At 45.3% G+C, this 21260-nt stretch overlaps 1 protein-coding gene across 1 annotated transcript in view; it reads right to left on the bottom strand.

Annotated features, from left to right (window-relative positions):
- Positions 1-21260, bottom strand: part of LOC308676842 (DNA topoisomerase 2-beta-like) — a gene marked incomplete at both ends in the record, with an annotated part of 378437 nt that overhangs the window by 44151 nt on the left and 313026 nt on the right.

Here is a 21260-nt window from a genome sequence, read left to right as displayed (position 1 = left end):
TTTTGAGGATATCTCACGGGTGCTCCGTGCCGAGGCCGAAGTGTTGGATCTGCGCCAACAAGGAAGACCGGCAGTACGTTACGTTGGGGAGTTCCGGAAGGTGGCCGGGAGGCTACGGTCATGGCCTGAACGCCTTCTTGTGCACCACTTTAAGGCTGGACTGGATAGTGCTTTGCGACGAGCTTGTGTGGTAAGAGGGGTTCCGGCCCGTCTGCAGGACTGGTTCCGGGTGGCTATTGAGCTGGACATTGGCTTGCAGGATACTCGAGGAAGGTCTGAGGGGGTGACCGGGGGCCGGCGGCCGGCTGAAAAGGTGAAGGTGGAGGAGCGGCCCGGCTTGCCGGTGGCCAAGGCCAACCCTGTACCACCACCACGTCCGGGTATTAGGTGTTTCCGATGTGACCAGCCGGGTCACCGGGCGGCTGAATGCCCGCTCCCGCCAGCCCGGATGGTTCCTCCAGCAACTTCGACACGGGCTTTGCCTGCTAGGAAGACCTCGGAGCGGTCCCGAACTGCATATCAAGCCGCTGACGACAGCCGTCGGGACACGACACCTCCTTTGGCAACCGGGCCCGTTACTACCCACACCATGCCGACGGAAGACCTTGAGGATCTGGAGCTGGAGGATGATCCGATGGTAAGCGCTCCGGTGTGCCCTTTTGTGTTCCCCGTGGTGTTGGTGAGCCCCGTGTCTGGGCAAAGGCGGGCGGTTAGGGCTTTGGTCGATTCGGGGAGCACCCGGTGTCTTATCAACCGGAAAACGGTGGCTGCAGTCGGTATCCGGTTGCAACGACTGGTAACCCCTCTGCGTTTCCAACAAGTGGATGGGTCGCTCCTTGGGGGGGCTCCTATCACCCACGTCACCGAACCTGTCCGGCTGGAATTGGGGGCCCACTGGGAAGTTTTGCGTTTTGTTGTGGTGCCCTCTATGACTGAAGCTCTTATTCTGGGCCTTACGTGGCTTGATAAATGGGGCCCCACGATTTGGTGGGAGGGGGGTAGTCGTCATCTTCGGGTGGGTCTGGGCCCCGAGCCCCCTCTCCACCATTCCTTCCTGGGGCCGGAGGACACGGGGACGCGGGAGAAGGTGTGCGGGGTCACGGATGATTCGAAGGTGCACGTACCCCGGGACTACTCGGATTTAATGGACGTCTTCGATGAGCGGGAGTGCGATTCGTTACCACCCCATCGGCCGACGGATTGTGCTATTGAGTTCGAACCTGGGGCCAGACTACCTAATCCCCATATGTACGCCATGTCTCCAAAAGAGATGCAGGAGTTACGGCGGTACATAGATAAGAACTTGGAAAGAGGATTTATTCAACCAGCACGATCCCGGGTGGCGGCGCCAGTTCTTTTTCGTGAAAAGAAGGATGGGGGCTTGCGCTTGTGTGTGGACTACCGGGGGGTTAATGCGGTGTGCGTGGAGCACCTCTATCCCCTTCCTTTGATGAAGGACATGCTGGCCCATTTGGCGACAGGCCGGGTATTCACCAAGTTGGACCTCAGGGAAGCCTATTACCGGGTGAGGATCAAAGCCGGGGACGAATGGAAGACCGCATTTAATTGTCCTCTTGGCAGTTTTCAGTTCCGCGTGATGCCATTTGGCCTACAGGGAGCTCCCGCTGTGTTCATGCAATTGATCAATCAGGTCCTGCATGAGTTCCTGTATCGGGGTGTTTTGGTATACTTAGACGACATCCTGATTTACTCGGACACATTGGAGGAGCATGTGCTCCTTGTGCGGCAGGTGTTGTCAAGACTGCTGGAAGCGCAGCTCTATGTTAAACTGTCCAAGTGTGAGTTCCATAAGGCCCAGCTGGACTACCTTGGGTATCGTATATCGGCGGCGGGGGTGGAGATGGACCCTAAAAAGGTACAGGCCATTCAACAGTGGCAGGCTCCGCAGACTCGGCGACAGTTGCAAAGTTTCCTTGGCTTTGCCAACTTCTATAGACAATTCATCCCACGTTTCGCAGCTATCGCCCTGCCGTTAACAGATCTACTGCGCACACGACAGTTGAAGACACGCCCGCGTCCGGGGTTGAAATTGGAGTGGTCCATCGCGTGTCAGCGGGCGTTCGAGGAACTGAAGTCCATCTTTGCTAAAGAGCCCGTTCTGAGACATCCTGACCCCAAGCTGGCTTATGTTGTACAGGCGGATGCGAGCGATGTTGCTCTTGGGGCCGTCCTCCTTCAGCGGAACGGTGCTGGGGTCCTGCAGCCGTGTGCTTATGCCTCTAAGAAACTGACTCCCACCGAACGGGCCTGGGCGGTGTGGGAGAAGGAGGCGTATGCAGTCCGTTGGGCTTTGGAAACCTGGCGACATCTTCTGGAGGGGGCCTCCCGTCCGTTCGAACTGTGGACGGACCATAAAAACCTGGAAGCCCTACAAACTCCTCGTCGCTTGTCGCCTAAACATGTCCGATGGGCCTTATACTTCCGTCGCTTCCGTTTTGTGCTGAAGTATGTGCCGGGGGGTCGGAACTTTCTGGCAGATGCCTTGTCGCGCATGCCTCAGTTTGACAGCAAGAGGGAGGAGGTGGTGCAGGCACTCATCCCGACACTGGCAACCGAGGGGGTTGGTTCGGAGAGTGCTAGACAGGTATCGGGGGAGGACGTCGCCATTGGCAGGACGTCGCCATGGGCTTCGTTGTGGACCTCCCGGAGAGTAAGGGTCACACCGTTATCTGGACAGTGGTTGACCTGTTTTCTAAACAGGCACACTTTGTCCCGTGTAAGGGGTTACCATCAGCCCGTCGCTTAGCTTGGTTGTTCCTCACGCAAGTATACCGACTGCATGGAGTGCCGCGGCGTGTGATTTCGGATAGAGGGGTGCAATTCACAGCCCGGTTTTGGAGAGAGTTCCTGCGTCATATTGGCTCGTCCCAGGGATTGAGTACCGCCTATCATCCCAGCACCAACGGGGCTGCAGAACGAGCCAACGCTGCTGTTGAACGCTACTTACGGAGCTATGTTTCTTTCCGGCAGACGGACTGGGTAGACCTGATAGCGCTTGCTGAAGTCGCATACAATAACGCAGTTCACAGTAGTACTGGCTTCTCTCCATATCGGGTGGTCACTGGTCACGAGTTCGTTCCCTTCAGTGAATGCCCTCAGGAAGAGGCGTCTTCGTGCTCACCGCTTGACTGGATGCGTCAAATCACGGCTGCCTGGGGGGCGGCGAAGGAAGCGTTGGATCGGTCCGCCGTGGCGACCAAAGCACAGGCGGACAAAAAACGAAAACCCTTCGCTACACCGCGGGTGGGGGACCTGGTTTACTTGTCCACCAAGTATTTACGGTTACAGGTCCCGTGCCGTAAGCTAGGACCCAAATACCTCGGGCCGTTCCGGGTGGTGCAGGTGGTAAACCCGGTAACGGTGCGGCTGCGGTTGCCTAAGTTTTTGGGTAAGGTCCACCCGGTGTTCCATAGTAGCCTGCTGAAACCTGCTCCAGCGGCTACCGCGGCAGCAGGGGAGGGGGGTCCCGGACCGGTTCACGCCGACCAATATGAGGTGCAGGAGGTCTTGGACTCCAGAGTGCGGAGGGGCGCCCTACAATATCTCCTTCGGTGGAAGGGGTACCCGGTGGAGGAGGCGACGTGGGTGTCGCGGGAGGATGTCCATGCTCCACGTTTGATCCGGGCATTCCACCGAGCCCACCCTGGCAGGCCGGGGGGTGGGGGTCATGGGGGTGTGTGCACAGTGAATGATGCTATAACCCTGTTTTCTACATCTGCAGGAGGACCCTTGGTAGGGGGGGCGGCATGTCGGGCCGAGCGCGCCCGACATTCGGACGGGCCGCGGGGTGACCCACCAGGCTGCCAGGCTCCCGCAGAGCACCCCGTCAGGCCCCGAAGCCTCCCGCCGGCGACCGTCGTCTCCCGGAGGGCCAGGACGGCATTCGGCCCTCCCCAGCACTCCGGAAGCCGCAGCAAACCCCCAGGCCCCAAAGCCTGCCGCCGTCGCCCGTCGTCATCCGGAGGGCCGGGTCAGCACGCGGCCCTCCCCAGCGACCCGGTAACCGCCCGGAGCAACTTACCAGGCCGCAGGGCCGTTCGCAGGCCTCCTTGTCTCGTCGCCATGCTGCCGGGTTCCAGAGACGGATGGCCACGCCCACGCAACTCCAACGGATCGGGGACTGGGACAGCGAGAGGAACGGCGCAGCGGCGGGCCGCCTGTCAGCTGGGGAGGCCGCGGACCAGCCAGCCGGGCTCCAGAAGCTGCTTACAGGCCGGGAAGGGGCTGTACGAAGAACGAGGCGGTGGCTGCCCAGCGCCCGAGCCGCAGGGCAAGAATGGGTGCCTGGGTGGGTCAGGGGGTGATGGAGACAACCGGTGGGCCGGGAAGGGGTTTAGCGAGCAGCTCGCGGCGGTCTGGGGTGGTGAAGGGAATGAAGAGTCAAGGCAGTACTCTGGGGAAAAGGAGGGAGGTTTAGGCTGGGGGGTAACTTACCGGCTGCATTGGTGGTGGGACGGGAGCCAAAAGGAGGGAACCATGGGAGGTGGGGTTTAAGTAGGGTGGGGGCGTGGTGGTGTAATTAAGGGTGTGGTGGTGGGAGTTAGCCTTGTCGGTTATTTAACAGCGTTGACTGTGCTGTAAAGTCAACGCTGACTTCATTTGTCTTTGAGCGAACGTTTATGCGGATAATAAACACAGCTTGGAAGAACCAGCTCCCGTTCCGGTTTCAATCTTTGGGTGATTCTTTGGGTGATTCGTCGGACGGGGTCTGATAGAGATGAAGTTATTCAAGCTGCTTATGATACTAAAGTTGTGGTTGCTGAGCAAGAAGTCTTGGTTTTAAAAGAAATTCCTCCAAAGATTTTAAGGAGAAGGAAGGATTTTGCATTCCTCGTACAGGAACTTAAGCAACGTGATATCAAGTTTAGATGGGAGATTCCAGTTGGACTGGTGGTGATGTACAAAGGTAAAAGATACCGTCTGGTTACTGTGACTCAGGCGCGTGATTTTTATAACAATGTTTTAAAAGCAACCCCACTATCACTCCTGGAAGCAGCAAAGGGATCTGGAGAGGGAAAACCTCAAGAGGCTGACGATGGACAGACAGAGGAGAATGGTGCTGGAGGGGATCAAACTACAGCTTCATTGGTGGCTGCTGGAGAGCAGAGGTTGACGCGCACCGCTGTAAAACGAGCAAGACAAGTACAAGAGCAAGACCAGCAGAAGTTTATGGAATTCTCAAAGCGTACTTATAGTGAAGCTGTGGGAGGAGCGCGGCCCAAAGAAAATATAGGGGCTATTAAAGATGTGCTTCAAAAGCTTCGGGATGCCACGCATGGCAACTAAATTCCTAACCTGGAATGTCAATGGATTAAATTCACCACAGAAGAGAAAGAAAGTTTTTCAATATTTAAAACAATTTAAGATTGATGTTATATGTTTGCAAGAAACGCATATTAGGGTTATGGACCAAAAGTATTTATCGAACTCAAGGTTGGGCACGCAATTTGTTGCTTCTGCGATGAATAAGAAAAATGGAGTGGTTGTCTACGTTAAAAGTACTCTAACAGCGGAATTAATTGAAGCAGATACGCAAGGAAGATATGTTATGATAGATTTGTTGTTAGAAGGTAAAAAAACGCTTTTAGTTGGACTGTATGCTCCTAATCAACAACAAGCGGATTTTTTTAGTTCACTTCATACAAAGCTCACTCAATTGGATTATAAATCGTTTATTTTTATGGGGGACTGGAATGGTGTATTGGATGTACAGATGGACAAGGCGGGTTCTTTTAAGCGTGCTCCGAGTCATGCCAGATTGCCTAAATCTTTTTTTGAAATGAAGGACGACTTGGAATTGAGAGATATCTGGCGTGACATACACCTACGTGAAAAGGAGTATACTTTTTTTTCTGACAGACATCAATCTTTTTCTAGGATTGATTTTATTTTGTTGACTAATGATTTTTTTTCTAGGATTAAGAAGGTAAAGATTTGTGCAAGAACTATTTCGGATCACAGTCCAGTTTGGTTAGAGATCAATAAGGACAATAGGGATAGGCGCTCGTGGCGCGTAAATGAGAATTTGTTTAGAAATCAGAGAAATGTGGAAGAATGTAAGCAGCGGATGAAGGATTTTTTTGAAATTAATATGAATAAGGATACTTCTATGGACATGGTTTGGGATGCTAGCAAGGCCTATATGAGAGGGGTGTTGATATATATGAATAATAAATACAGACGTACTTTGGAAGCCAGAAGGAAAGAACTGGAGAATGAAATTAGGGAAAAAGAAAAGGTCTTAATTTTGAATCCATCGGATGTAAAGACTAAGGAAGTTATTAAGCTATTAAGAGGACAATTCGATAAATTGATGGCTGATCAAGTGGCAACCAATTTGCGGTTTGCTAGGCATAATACTTTTTGCAATGCTAATAAGCCAGGTAGATGGCTAGCTTATAGACTAAGGAAAAAGCAAAGGGCTTCTAATATAGATAAAATTGAACATAAGGGAAAGGTTGTGTTTCAACAGGATCTTATTAAGGAAGCCTTTGTGGATTATTATTCTAAATTATATGCTAAGGAAAAGATTAATGAAAAAGACATTGATGTATATTTGGAGAATGCTAGCATCCCGGTTCTTACGCAAGTACAAAAAGAGGAGATTAACCAGTTGATAACAGAAGAAGAAATTCTTATAGCAATTAAGGAATTGAAGTTGGATAAAGCGCCAGGTACGGATGGTTTGACTGCGGTTTACTATAAAAATTTACAAATGGAGTTGATAAAGCCGTTAAAGGAACTGTTTCAGTCAATTCAGAGAGGGGGAAAGGTGCCTCCGTCTTGGAGAACTGCTTTTATCTCTTTGATTCCGAAGGAAGATCAAGATGCTACTCAAGTTAAAAATTATAGACCGATATCACTTCTAAATACAGATTATAAAATATTTGCTAAGGTGTTGGCTAACAGACTGATGAGGGTTCTGCAACAGGTGATTCATGGGGATCAAACTGGGTTTATTAGTGGTAGGCAAATGAAAAATAATGTGAGGCATATAGTTGATGTGTTAGAGTTTTTGGAAAGGAACAACCAGATCCCTGCGGCGCTAATTTTCTTAGATGCTGAAAAAGCTTTTGATCAATTGAATTGGCAATTTTTGATGAAAGTTTTAGATAAAATGAATTTTGGGGATAAATTTTTGCAACCAATTAGGGCATTATATCAAAAACAAACGGCCCGAATAATAGTTAACAATAGTTTGACTGAAGCATGTAATATTGAGAAGGGCACAAGACAAGGGTGTCCGTTATCACCTTTATTATTTGTTTTAACATTGGAGATATTATTGATAAAAATTCAGAACTCCGGAAAAATTAAGGGTATTCAAATTAGAGATCAGGATTATAGATTGAGGGCGTTCGCAGACGATCTGGTTGTTACAGTGACCCAGCCAGAAAATTCTGTTGTGGACCTGATGGAGATAATAAGGCAATATGGGAGGGTTTCTGGATTTAAAGTTAATGCACAAAAAACTAAAATTCTGGCCAAAAATATGACAGTATCGCAAAAGGCTCTTTTAGAAGGATTAACTGGATTTGAGATTGCTAAAAGGGTCAAATATTTGGGGGTGTTTTTGTCACCCTCTAATACAAAGTTATATAAAAATAACTATGAAAAACTATGGGGTAAAATTCAAAAAGAAATGGAGAGTTGGGAAAAATTGCAATTGTCTTTGTTGGGAAGAATCGCAGCAGTGAAAATGAATGTCCTGCCTAAATTTTTATTCTTATTTCAAATGATACCGGTTCTTAAGAAAGATTCTAATTTGGAAGAATGGCAACGGGGTATCAATAAATTTGTTTGGGCAGGGAAAAGGCCACGAGTTAAACTTAAGATTATGCAGGATACTCGTGAAAGAGGTGGTCTTAAAATGCCCAATCTTAAATTATATTATGAAGCTGCTGCGTTAGCAGGGATAAGTGATTGGATTAATTTGACACAAGGGAGATTATTAAATCTTGAGGGCCACGACTTGTTATTTGGCTGGCATGCATATTTGTTGTATGATAAGAAGGTAGATAATGTGTTTAAAGTGCATATTTTAAGACAGGCATTGTTGAGAGTTTGGAAAAAGTATAGATACAAGCTAGACTGCAAGATACCATTGTGGGCTATTCCAAAACACGCAATAGAAAACATAAATGTTGGTTTTAAACATGACGTGACTACGTATAAGGAGATTTTAAGCTTGGAAAGAAGTGTATGGTGTTTAAAATCGTATAATTTCTTGCAAGATGAGAAGATTGTTCAAACCTGGTTTCAATATACTCAATTATGGGCCAGGTGGAAAGAAGATCAGAAAACTGGTTTTGCAATGACTGATGAAAATTTGATAAAGCAAATTAGAAATCAGGGTCCAGCACATATCAAACGGATATATCTTGCATTGATAGAAATTGATTCAGAAACAGAATTGGTTAAAGACTGTATGATAAAATGGGCCCAGAACATCGAAGAAGTTATTACAATGGATACGTGGGAAAAGATCTGGGTGAGGAACGTAAAATTTACACAAGCTCAAAACTTAAGAGAGAACTTTTGTAAAATGTTTTATAGATGGCATTTAGATCCTAAAAAGCTTGCAAGTATGTATCCGAATTATCAGCCAAAATGCTGGAGGTGTGGTGGTGAAGATGCAACATATTTTCACATATGGTGGACTTGTAAAAAGGTCAAGGCTTTTTGGATAAAAATTTGGTGGAATATGCAGAAGATCTTCAAGCAAAAGATAAAGTTTTGTCCGCAATTTTTTTTGTTGGGTATAATTACAGGTGCTACTGTTGTGGACACTAAGTTGATGTTAAATTTAGTTACAGCAGCAAGACTTTTAATAGGTCAGTATTGGAGGAAGGAGGAGCTGCCGACTATAGAAGAATGGACTTTAAAGGTTTCTGACCTGGCAGAAATGGCAAAGATTTCGGCTTATTTGAAAGATCATTCGCAAGAACGTTATATTATGGAGTGGGAAAAATGGATTGAATATATTCAGAAGAAATATGGGACTAAAAAGTTTCATTTAGCATTTGAATAAGTCTTCCTTTCTTTTTTTTCTTTTTTCTTTCTTTTTATATGTAATATTAATATTGCTTGTAGTTATTTTATATGAGCTAGAGAGTGATAGATTTAAGAATTTATTGTTGGTAGCATATGGATGTTTATGATTGTTCTTTGTTTTTATACCCTGTACTTAGCTCTGGGAAGTCGGGGGGGGAGGGGGGAAAGGGGGGGGAGGGGTAGGGAGGGATAGGTTGGGGAGGGGGAGGGGGGGATTGTTAAAGATAAAATGTATTTTAAAACTTTTCAATAAAAAAAAAATCCCCCTCCCTCTCCACAGGGGGGAAAGTACTTAGCAGCTTAATTAGGTGAAAAAAGATGATTAAGGTACAACAGAGGAATTTTACCCTCGTCTCTTCCACGTTGCTTTAATGTTGCCTGATGGTGATTTGACTTCGGCTGTCTGCAGCCTAGGAGCTGGCCATATTCCTATGGTCAGTCTTTCGTCCGCCGGTACAAAGGGAATGCAGGCACTAACGGGGGGGTTGCTGCCCCCCCATTTTTCTGCAAAAGCCCCTTCTGTCTGCACACCCCTCCAGGGTGACTCTTCAGTCCTTTTCGGACCCCCCAGCGATGCGAATCTGGATGTGGAAGATGGGAGCCGTCCTCCAGGCATCCATTTATGGCTGTTGGCAAACCGGAAGCCTCTGCTGTGAACAGAATTATTGTAGGCCACCTCGGCAAAGGGTGTTCTGTACCAGCCTGCTACCGGCCTTGCAGAAAAGGCAACCCCTTTACAAACGGCAAGAGGCTGGAATGACGTCTGCCAAATTTATTACAAAAACAAACAAGACACGAACCAAGATACAGGAGCTTTGAAACACTATCTGAGCGGTTGCTTTCAGCAAACCAGCCCTCCCCACACAAGTCCTTTATAAAGAGTTCAGGGCGTGGCTTCTCTCTCCCTCCTTCCGAGAAGCCCCATTGCCTTCCTCTGTTTACTCCTACTTGACTGCCTCCAGGTCAGTCCAGTTTGTCTGTTGGTAGGAAACATAGCAACTGAGGTATTGCTCCACCATTTTGTTAGCGGATTCTGCAGCCCCATTGGTAGCTAGATGAAAAGCAGATGATAAGCCTTGAGATGATCCAGTTAATTTAAGGAAATTCCTCCAAAATTTCGCTGTGAACTGTACTCCTCTATCTGAAATTATTTGCTTAGGGGCACCATGCAGTCGGTAGATATGTTTCAGGAAAGATTTAGTCAATCGTTGTGCAGATGGGAGTCCTTTACAGGCAATAAAGTGAGCCTGCTTTGAAAACAGATCTATCACAGTCCAGATGACAGTATTTCCTCTACTGTTGGGTAGGTCTACAATAAAGTCCATAGATATTTCTTCCCATCGTTGGGAAGGGTGTGCTACCGACTGCAGTAGCCCAGGGGTTTTCCCTGGAATTCTTTTCATGATGGCACATATAGTACAACTCTTGACATAGTTTTCCACATCTCGTTTTAGCCCCAGCCACCAAAATTGCCAGTGGATGAGGTGTAGAGTTTTTAAATATCTGAAGTGTCCAGCCTGTTTTACATCATGGCTGTGTCTGAGAGCATTGAGACGAAGGGTTTCGGGTAGATACAATTCCCCCCCCAAGTATGCCAAACCATCCCTGCATGTTAGGGAGGTTTGATTATCTTTGAACCATTGATCGGTAAGGAGCTCTCGCTTTATCTTCTTCACTCCCAGATCATCAGGATTAGGGGTTCTGCAGAGTGTGAGTTGTGCTGCAGGTTGTGAACTGGGGATAATTGCATTGTAGACCTCTTTGCATTTACTTTTGTACTGTGGCAGTCGGGATAGCACATCAGCTAGGAAGTTTTTCCTTCCCGGTATGTACTTTAAAGTAAAGTTAAAATGGTTAAAGTACTGTGCCCATCGCACTTGCTTTGGGGACAATTTGCGGGGAGTTTTTAGTGCCTCTAAATTTTTGTGATCTGTCCATACTTCAAAAGGCACCTTGCTCCCTTCTAAATAGTGTCGCCAGTTTAATAGCCCCCACCTAATTGTGAAGGCCTCCTTCTCCCAAACTGTCCATCTCCTTTCGCCTTCCGTGAATTTTTTAGAGGTGTAGGCACAAGGTTGTAGGACTCCACTTTTATTCTTTTGTAGTAACACAGCTCCGACTGCCACATCGCTAGCATCTGCTTGAATTACAAAGGGCTCCCCGGGGCAGGAAAGCTTTAGGACCGGTTCAGCCGCAAATAGTCTTTTTAAATTCTCAAAAGCTTTCTGACAACTCATAGTCCATGCTAGTGGATGACCAGGTCACAGTTTTCCCCCTCCCTTACCCATTTTGAGTAGTTCTGTAAGGGGTAGAGCAATCTTGGCAAAAGAGGGAATGAATTGACAGTAGAAATTGGCAAACCCTAGGAAGCTTTGGAGCTGTTTGCGAGTCTTTGGGGGCTGCCATTCAATTATAGTTTTAACTTTGGCTGGGTCCATTTCTATGCCCTCGTTGGAAATTCTATAGCCAAGATAATCTAATCGGGTTTGGTGAAATTCACATTTTGAAAATTTGACATAAACTTTGGCATTCAATAGTTTCCTTAACACTTCTCTGACCAGTCTTATGTGATCAGTCATATTCGTACTGTATATCAGAATGTCATCAAGATACATCAGAACCGATGTAATAAACCGACGATTTATTATTGGTCCAGCATAGAGAGATGGAGTTTGCTGTGAGAATTAGAGGGTTGAAGGAAGACCCTAAGGAAAATTTGAAAAAAGTAGTTTCAGAAGCTCTTGAACAGGTTCTGGGGCGCTCAGCAGAAGATATTATGGTGGATATAGATAAAATATTTCATGTTAATTCCTGGATTGCAAGACAAAGGAAGCTACCTAGAGATGTGGTGGTTTATTTTACAAAGAGAGCAATTAGAAATGAGGTTATTCAAACCTTTTATAATAATAAATTTACAGTTGCAGAGCAAGAAGTTTTAATTTTGAAAGAGATTCCTCCAAGAATTTTAAGGAGAAGGAAAGAATTTGCTTTTCTGGCAGAAGAATTAAGAAGACGGGATATCCAGTTCAGATGGGAGATCCCAGTAGGTATGGTGGTGATGCACGCAGGCATGAGATACCGTCTTCTCACAGTTTTACAGGCACGTGATTTTTATGCCAATATTTTGAAGGCAGGCCCCATACCACTTCTGGAATCTAAAAGGAAGAATGGCGAAGGAGAGCGTCAACCACAAAGTGAGAGTATACAAGGTGCTGAAGGAGTTACGCAGTTGAAAGATGGAGAATTCCAGAAAGCTACAGGAGTGGATCAGATTTCAGTACCAACGGAGGAGGTCAGAGACCAAAGAATGACACGCTCTGCAGCTAGACGAATGAGACAAGAGCAAGAACAGCAGAGAGTTATGATTGCAACTCAAAAACTTACTTACAGTGAAGCAGTGGGAGGAGCGAAGCCAAAGAGAGTGCATGTGATGTTGGAAGAGGCACTCCAAAAGCTTCAGGTTGCAAAAGATGGCGACAAAGCTTCTAACCTGGAATGTTAATGGTCTAAATTCACCACATAAGAGAAAGAAAGTATTTCAATATCTAAAGCAATTTAAAAATGATGTTATTTGCTTACAGGAAACACATATTCGAGCGGTTGATCAAAAGTACTTGGTAAACTTTAGGTTGGGCACACAGTTTATTGCTTCTGCGCCTGATAAGAAAAATGGAGTTGTTATTTATGTCAAGAATACTTTAACAGTGAGTTTAATTGAAGCAGACAAACAAGGAAGATATGTTATAATTGAATTATTAATAGAAGGCAAGAAAACGCTTTTGGTTGGATTATATGCTCCTAATCAACAGCAAGGAGATTTTTGCAATTTATTACACAGCAAGATTATTCAGTGGGATTATAAATCTTGTATTTTTATGGGAGATTGGAATGGCGTCTTGGATGTACAAATGGACAAGGGAGGTCTTTTTAAAAGCACGCCAAGTCATGCTAAACTGCCTAAATCTTTTTTTGAGATGAAGGATGACTTGGAATTGAGAGATGTTTGGAGAGAAAGGAACTTGCAAGAAAAAGACTTCACTTTTTTCTCCGACAGGCATCAATCTTTCTCCAGGATTGACTTTGTATTAATTACTAATGATTTTTTTTCTAGGATTAAGAAGATCAAGATTTGTCCAAGAACTATATCTGATCATAGTCCAGTATGGTTGGAGATAGAGAAAGATAATGGAGACAGACGGTCTTGGCGTTTAAATGAAAATTTGTTTAGATACCAGGAAAATGTGGAAGAGTGTAAAAAGCAGATGAAAGAATTTTTTAAAATTAATATGCATAAAGGTACTTCTATTGAGATGGTTTGGGATGCAAGTAAAGCTTATATGAGAGGTGTATTAATATATTTGAACAATAAACATAGACGTAAATTGGAATTTAAGAGGAAAGAATTAGAGAATGAAATTAAGGAAAAAGAAAAGGCTTTAATTCTGAATCCATCTGATGGGAAGATCAAAGAGGCAATTATTTTACTAAGGGGTCAGTTTGATATGTTAATGGCAGATCAAGTGGCAACTAACCTACGGTATGCTAGACACAACACTTTTTGTAATGCTAATAAACCGGGTAGATGGTTAGCTTACTTGTTAAGGAAGAAGCAAAGAGCTTGCAATATAGATAGAATAGAACATAAGGGTAAAGTAGTGTATCAGCAGAATCTTATTAAAAAGACTTTTGTTGATTTTTACTCTAAGTTGTATGCTAGAGATAAGATTAGAGATGTAGATATAGATGGATATTTGATGAAAGCTAATATTCCTGTTCTTACGCAAGAACAAAAGGAAGGAATGAACCAATTGATAACTGACGAAGAAATTTTTCTAGCAATTAAACAATTAAAAGTGGGTAAAGCACCGGGAACTGACGGTTTGACTGCCGTTTATTATAAAAATTTACAGTTAGAAATGGTGGAACCTTTAAGAGAATTGTTTAAGACAATTCAATTGGGAGGAGGAATGCCTCTATCGTGGAAAACTGCCTTTATTTCGTTGATCCCGAAGGAAGATCAGGATGCTACCCAAGCCAAAAACTACAGACCAATATCGCTTTTAAATACTGACTATAAGATATTTGCAAAAATTTTAGCCAACAGATTAATGAAGGTAATGATAGTGATTCATAGTGATCAAACTGGATTTATAATTGGCAGACAAATGAAGAATAATGTGAGACATATTGTAGATCTATTGGAATTCTTGGAAAGAAATAATCAGATCCCCGCAGCGCTGATCTTTTTGGATGCTGAAAAAGCTTTTGATCAATTGGACTGGCAATTTTTGATGAAAGTATTAGAGAAAATGGAATTTGGGGAAAAAAATGTACAACCTATTAGGGCAATATATCAGAAGCAAACAGCTCGTATAATAGTAAATAACAGTTTGACAGAATCATGCAATATTGAAAAGGGTACAAGACAGGGGTGTCCGCTGTCACCTTTATTGTTTGTTTTAACATTGGAAATATTACTGATTAAAATACGAGATTCAAATAAAATTAGGGGAATTCAAATAAGAGATCAGGATTACAGATTGAGGGCGTTTGCGGATGACCTGGTTATTACAGTAACTGAGCCGGATTATTCAGTTGTAGAATTGATGGAGATAATAATGTTATATGGGAAAGTTTCTGGATTTAAGATAAACAAACAAAAAACTAAAATATTGTCTAAGAACATGACTGTACCACAAAAGGCTGCTCTAGAAGAGCTAACGGGATTTGAAATAGTTAAAAAGATTAAATATTTGGGGATATATCTGTCAGCCTCAAATGTGAAGTTATATAAAAATAATTATGAAATGTTATGGGGAAAAATACAAAAAGAATTAGATAGTTTGAAAAAATTACAATTGTCTTTATTGGGAAGAATTGCAGCAGTGAAGATGAATGTTTTGCCAAAATTTTTGTTTTTGTTTCAAATGATACCTATACTTAAAAAAGATTTAAATTTGGAGGAATGGCAAAAAGGAATTAATAAATTTGTCTGGGCAGGGAAAAAGCCACGAGTTAAATTCAAGATAATGCAAGATACGCGTGAAAGAGGTGGTCTTAAAATGCCTAATTTTAAATTATATTATGGGGCTGCTGCCTTGTCATCGATAAGTGATAATTTGTCATCGATAATTTAACACAAGGGAGATTATTAAATCTTGAGGGTCATGATTTGTTATTTGGTTGGCATGCATATTTATTGTATGATAAGAAAGTGGATAATGTGTTTAAGATACATATTTTAAGGTATGCTCTGTTGCAAGTTTGGAAAAAGTATAGATATAAGTTAAATTATAAGATACCAATTTGGGCAATACCTAAACATGCAATAGAAAATATAAATGTGGGATTCAAACAGGATGAGACTACATATAAGGAAATTTTAAGTCTAGAAAGGAATGTATGGCAATTAAAGCTATATAATATTTTAGAAGAAGAAAAGATTGTACAAGCTGGCTTTTCAATGACTGATGAAAATTTGGTAAAACAAATTAGAGATCAAGGTCAAGCACATATTAAAAGGATATATAATGCATTGATAGAAATTGACTCAGAAACGGAACTTGTTAAAGATTGTATGATAAAGTGGGCCCAGAATTTTCAAGAAGTTATAACAATGGATACTTGGGAAAAGATTTGGGTTAGAAATGTTAAATTTACACAGGCCCAAAACTTAAGAGAGAATTTTTATAAAATGTTTTATAGGTGGCACTTAGACCCTAAAAAATTAGCAAGCATGTATCCGAACTGCCAGCCCAAATGTTGGAGGTGTGGTTGTGAGGATGCAACATATTTTCATATATGGTGGACTTGTAAAAAGGTTAAAGCCTTTTGGATTAAAATTTGGTGGAATATGCAAAAGATATTTAAGAAAAAGGATAAAGTTTTCTCCGCAATTGTTTTTATTGGGTATTATTACAGATACTACTGTTATAGACACTAAGTTGATGTTGCATCTAATTATGGCGGCAAGACTTTTAGTTGCGCAATATTGGAAGAAGGAGGAATTGCCGACTATAGAAGAGTGGACTTTGAAAGTTTCCAACCTGGCGGAAATGGCAAAGATTTCGGCATATTTGAAAGACCAATCGCAACAGAGATATATTGTGGAATGGAGAAGATGGATTGAATATATTCAGAATAAATATGGGACTAAAAAGTTTCATTTAGCATTTGAATAAGTAGTGGATTTTTATGATGTATGATTAGTTATTTATTACTTTATTAATATTATGATTCTGGAGAGTTAAAGTCCGATAGAACTTAATGTTTTATTTTTGTTGTTAGCATATTTTAGTTTATGTTTGTATTATTATACCCTGTATTCAGCTCTGGGAAGTCGGGGAGGGGGGAGGATAGGGTAGGGGAGGGTTGGGGAGAGGGGAGGGGGAGGGGGGAGTTCATTGTATTTAAAAATTGTAAAACTTTTCAATAAAAAAAGAGATACATCAGAACCCCTTTGTATAAATGTTTGTGTAGGACCTCATTAATCAACTGCATTTTTTTTTTGGCTCAAGATGGCGACGGCTGTTGCTTGAGCTCCGTGCTCCCTGCGAGGGGCTTCAAATGAGCTTTGGGGGAGGCACAACCATGGCGGTGACCCGATGGCGAGGTTGGAGGGGTTGCCAGCAGTTGGGGGGCCGCTTTTGAGCAGCGTGGAGGCTTTTTTCATCCTTTCGTGATCCCGCTGGCCCAAAGATCGGCCGAGGCATGGAGTGCCGGCTGTGGCGTCGCTGCTTCTAGAAATCAGCTGGTAGGCTCCTTTTTCTCCTGGAAGGCCTCCCGGCCCGAAGATCGGCCGAGGTGTATCCACCCCGTTTGGAGTGTTGTTGCCTCCAGATTTATCAGGGGGGCTTCCTTCTTTCTTCGGAAGGCCTTCCGGCCCAAAGATCAGCCCGAGGATCGGCCGAGGTGTGGTCGTGCGGCTGGGAGCGCTGCCATCTTCTGTGTACAGCAGGTGGGCTCCCTTCTCATTTTGGAGGGCTTTTCGGCCAGAAGAAGCGTGGCCATGTCGTTTGGACTGCTGCCGCTTCCATCGATGGCAGTTGCTGCACTGTACCTGGCTGCGTTGGGACTCCTTTTTGGGAGCCCTCTCGGCCCGAAGTTCGGCCGGAAAATGACTTTTCAGCTGGGACAGTTGCTAGACGCTTTGGCTTTACGGAGATATGGTCAGGGAGTGGGTGCCCTTTTTGGTGGCGTGAAGCCCCCCTTCTCTGCTTCGGACGGCCTGTTGGGCCAAATGCCAGCTTGGATGCGCCCTTGTTGTCTGGCCTGCTGTCGGGCGTTTTCCGTTGAAGATGGTGGCTTGATGGCGTGTGGACCTTCCGTGACATGGCCCTGGTGTTCTGCTTGGTTGGGGAGGCCCTGGTTTGAGTTTCTTGGATTAGCTGACATATACTATCCTGGGCATGATGGACTGTCCCTACTCCGAAGACTTCCTTTTGCCAGTTGATACAGTACCGGATCACGCCGTGGTGAGAGGGCGGCTGGATTGTTCATCAACCACCCACTGATGTGAGAGATCAGTGGGATGGTTTTCTCTGGTACCCTGGACTCAGTCCACCTTGGTGGGCTTTCCTCAGCGGCAGTGAGAGAGCGGCTGCAGTTGCTCCACATGGTCGACTCGGGTGAGAGCCGAGTTGAACTGGGCTGGGGGGCTAAGATGCATATCCTGACTTATAACATCACTTTAGTTATCTATCTGCCCATTGATTTATTGCCCTATGCAGCTGTTATTATGTTATGGTTCGTATACAATATTCTGGCACGGACTTGTATGCTCTCAGGGGGGCTCCTCCCTCCTGGATACGACCTGTCGCCATGTCCCTTACTTCCCTTAAGGACAGGCCCAATTGTTGGGACCCCGAGAGGTGGCTGGGCTTAAATAGGGGCCTCTGGTGGAAATGCATTAAGAGGCCCCTTGTATGTTTTTAGCCGGTTGTTTTAAAGGGTTAGGGAGGGGTGGGAATGGGAGTGTGGGGAGGGAATTGGGGTGGGCTTCATCAACCGGCTGTCAGTCTGGGCCTACAATAGTTCCCAGTGAGATGGGGTTGGGGGCGTGGGCTTTTGGTTCCGTTGGTATGGAGGTGGGGTTAAAAATCCCCACGACGATTGGGAATGGTAGCAGGCAGTTACATGGAGGGCCGTATCATTATCCGGGACTGCGCCCCCGCAGTTTAAATTAAGGGACTTAATTTAATCTTAGTTTTAATCGATTTTAACTTTGTATGTTATGTATTTTTAATTTTTCCCTGTAAAGCGCCCTGAGTCCTACAGGAATAGGGCGGTATACAAGTTTAAATAATAAATAAATAAATACGGCTGGGGCCCTCTGCAGTCCAAATGGCATGACTTTGAATTGGTAGCTTCCCAAGGGGCAGTTGAAGGCCATTTTCCACTCATCCCCCTCCTTTATTCTTACCTGGTAATATGCTTCTCTCAGGTCTAATTTGGTGAAGACGCTCCCGTTTGCCAGGTGGGTTAGTAAGTCTTTCAGGAGGGGGAGAGGGTATTTATTTTCCACACTCACAGTGTTTAGGCCTTTATAGTCAACGCAAAGACGTAGAGACCCATCTTTTTTCTCTTTGAACAACACAGGGGCTCCCACAGTAGACTTGGCCCGTTCGATGAATCCCCTCACTAGGTTTGTATCCACATATTGCTGCATCTCCTCCATTTCAAGGGGGGACATAGCATACATTCTTGGTCAGGGGAGTTTGGCCCCTGGTAACAGTTCAATGGAACAATCATTGTGGCGGTGCAGAGGCAAGGTATCGCATTCTTTCTCACTAAACGCCTCCGCTAAGTCCCGGTACTCACTGGGGATCAGCGGCTCACCAGGTGGCCGTAGGGCAGCCATGTGCTCTTGCTTATTGGGTGGGCTAAAATCCCCTGTAACATCAGTTGAATCAATGGGGGGATCAGGCCCTATGGGTAATCTCACAGTTCTCATTCCTTTTTCCCACCAGATAAATGGCTTCCATTTGTCTAGCCAGGCTAGTCCTAGGATCACAGTCTCAGACATCTTTGGAGCTACCAGGAAGCAAATAAACTCCCAGTGCTTGCCTATTTTCCGGCGTAAGGGCTCCGTTAATTGCGTGACTAAAGTCCCTCCCTTTAGGGAGCCATCGGCTTGCTCAAACCTCACAGGTTTGGAGAGCAGTTTTGCTCATATGCCCAGTTTCATGGCAAATGGCAAGCTAATGATGCATCGGGAGCAGCCAGTATTGACTAGCACTTTCAGGTCTACTTGTGCCCCTGAGTTACGGATTATGAGTTTAGCAGGCAATAAAAAGGATAGGATGCATCGACTCACAATCGGGTCATTCTCCCCTTCGTCGTCACTGTTGAGAGAGGGTAGAATGGGGGTGGATCCAGTCTGAGTTCCGGTGTCCTCCCGTGTGGGGGATGTGACCTGGATAACAGGTTTCTGTGTCATCCGGTTGGATTTCTCTCCCTTTAGCCGCTGTGCAGGTCTCTTTCTCACTGCTGGTACTGGTCTGTTCTGCTGTTGGGGGAAGGGGACCGGGCATTTCGCTGCTCGATGTCCCTGCTGTCCGCATTGGAAACACTTAATTGCCGGGTCTACAGGTGGCTTGGGTCTTTCAGCCATGACAGTAGTTGGAGATCTTCGTGGGGGTGATTGCCATTCAGGTTGTTCTGACCTTGGTTCGGGTTCAGGTAGAAGAGGCTTCTTATAGCGGGTGAGCTGAACATCTAATTTCACCGCTGCCTAGTACCATTTATGTAGTTGGTCAGGCACAGCTCAGTAGATACATGCCAGAGAAAGGTAGTCATCTAACCCTTCTCTAAAAAGATGAATCATGGATTGCTCAGGCCATCTCTCTATCCGACCAGCCAGCTTTCAAAACTCCCGCACGTACTCGAGGGCAGGCCAGCTAGCTTGCTTTATCTTATGGATTTGCTCTTCCGCTCTGAGGGCGACGGATGGGTCCTCAAATCTTTCCCTTAGCCCCAGGAGGAAAAGGTGGGGGTCCTCCAATTCAGGGGCCTGCTCGTTATATAAATTGTTCAACCATTTGGATGCTTCTTCCTTTAGGCTGGATGCAATCACATCAACCATAGCACCTGGGTCTGGGTAGAGATGGGCCCAGCTATTCAGATGAGAGCATACATGGTTGAGGAAGAAAATCAGTTTCTCTGGGTCCCCATTGAAGGTTACTCTGAAGAGTGGGCTCATTAGTGGTAGCTGGGGCCACCACTGCTGTTGTTGTGTCTCCAGTTGCTGCTGGTCCCACTCTGGTTGCTGATTTAATGGCTGCCAGGGCCCCCACTGCTGCTGGCCCCACTGTACGTTCAGGGGTTGCACGTTTGGGTCCTGCTGCTGCCACCCTTGCTGTTGTCCTCCCACCAGCTCCTGATCTCCAGGCTTCTGCACCACCCCCCAGCTGTTGCAAGGCTTCTATTAGCTGGGGCAAGCTCAGAGGTTGTTGGTCTTTCACTTGTGGGGGCTTCCCAACCTCCTATTGCTGCAGAAGCCCCAGGCTGGGGTCCTCTGTCTCTATGGGTCTGGATGGATTGGCAGGGAACTCCTGGGTCTGGCAGGCAGTGTGATCTGCAGACAGGATTTTCCACTCACCCAGATTCTCAGTGGTTGACGATATGACATCTCCTCCCCATTCTGCTTCTGAGGCCTCTTGCCGCAGTCTGGCCTCCGTATTCTCTACTGAAGTGGTTCCAGCTTGACAAAATAAGCTCAGTTATCTGCTGATGTTTGGAGATTGGTCCAAATTCATCTTCCCACAGAAAACTATTTATTATTTCCTCTTCAGATAACCCCTGCCGCTGTCTCCTGTAAGAGAGATAAGCTGGCAAAAGATTCAGGGAAGAATCCTCAAAATGGAGAGTTAAAGCCTGGTTGCTGGCGAAGTTTTTCAATACATTTTATCTTTAACAACCCCTCCCCACCCACCCCCTTCCCAGCCCCACTCAACCCTCCCCCCTCCCCTTCCCCCCTCCCCTTCCCCGACTTCCCAGAGCTAAATACAAGGTATAAAAGTAAAAACAATCATAAACAACCATATGCTAACATCAATGAACTATTAAGTCTATCGCACTTTAGCTCTTATAAAATGACTACAAGCAATACAAATATCACATCAATACTTATTCAAATGCTAAGTGAAACTTTTTAGTCCCATATTTATTCTGGATATAATCAATAC

Source organism: Vipera berus (assembly GCF_964194415.1).
Source record: "Vipera berus genome assembly, chromosome: W".
NCBI classification, from domain to species: Eukaryota; Metazoa; Chordata; class Lepidosauria; order Squamata; family Viperidae; genus Vipera; species Vipera berus.
The sequence above is the reverse complement of the archived record's forward strand: the minus strand, read 5'-3'. Positions and strand labels throughout refer to the sequence as shown.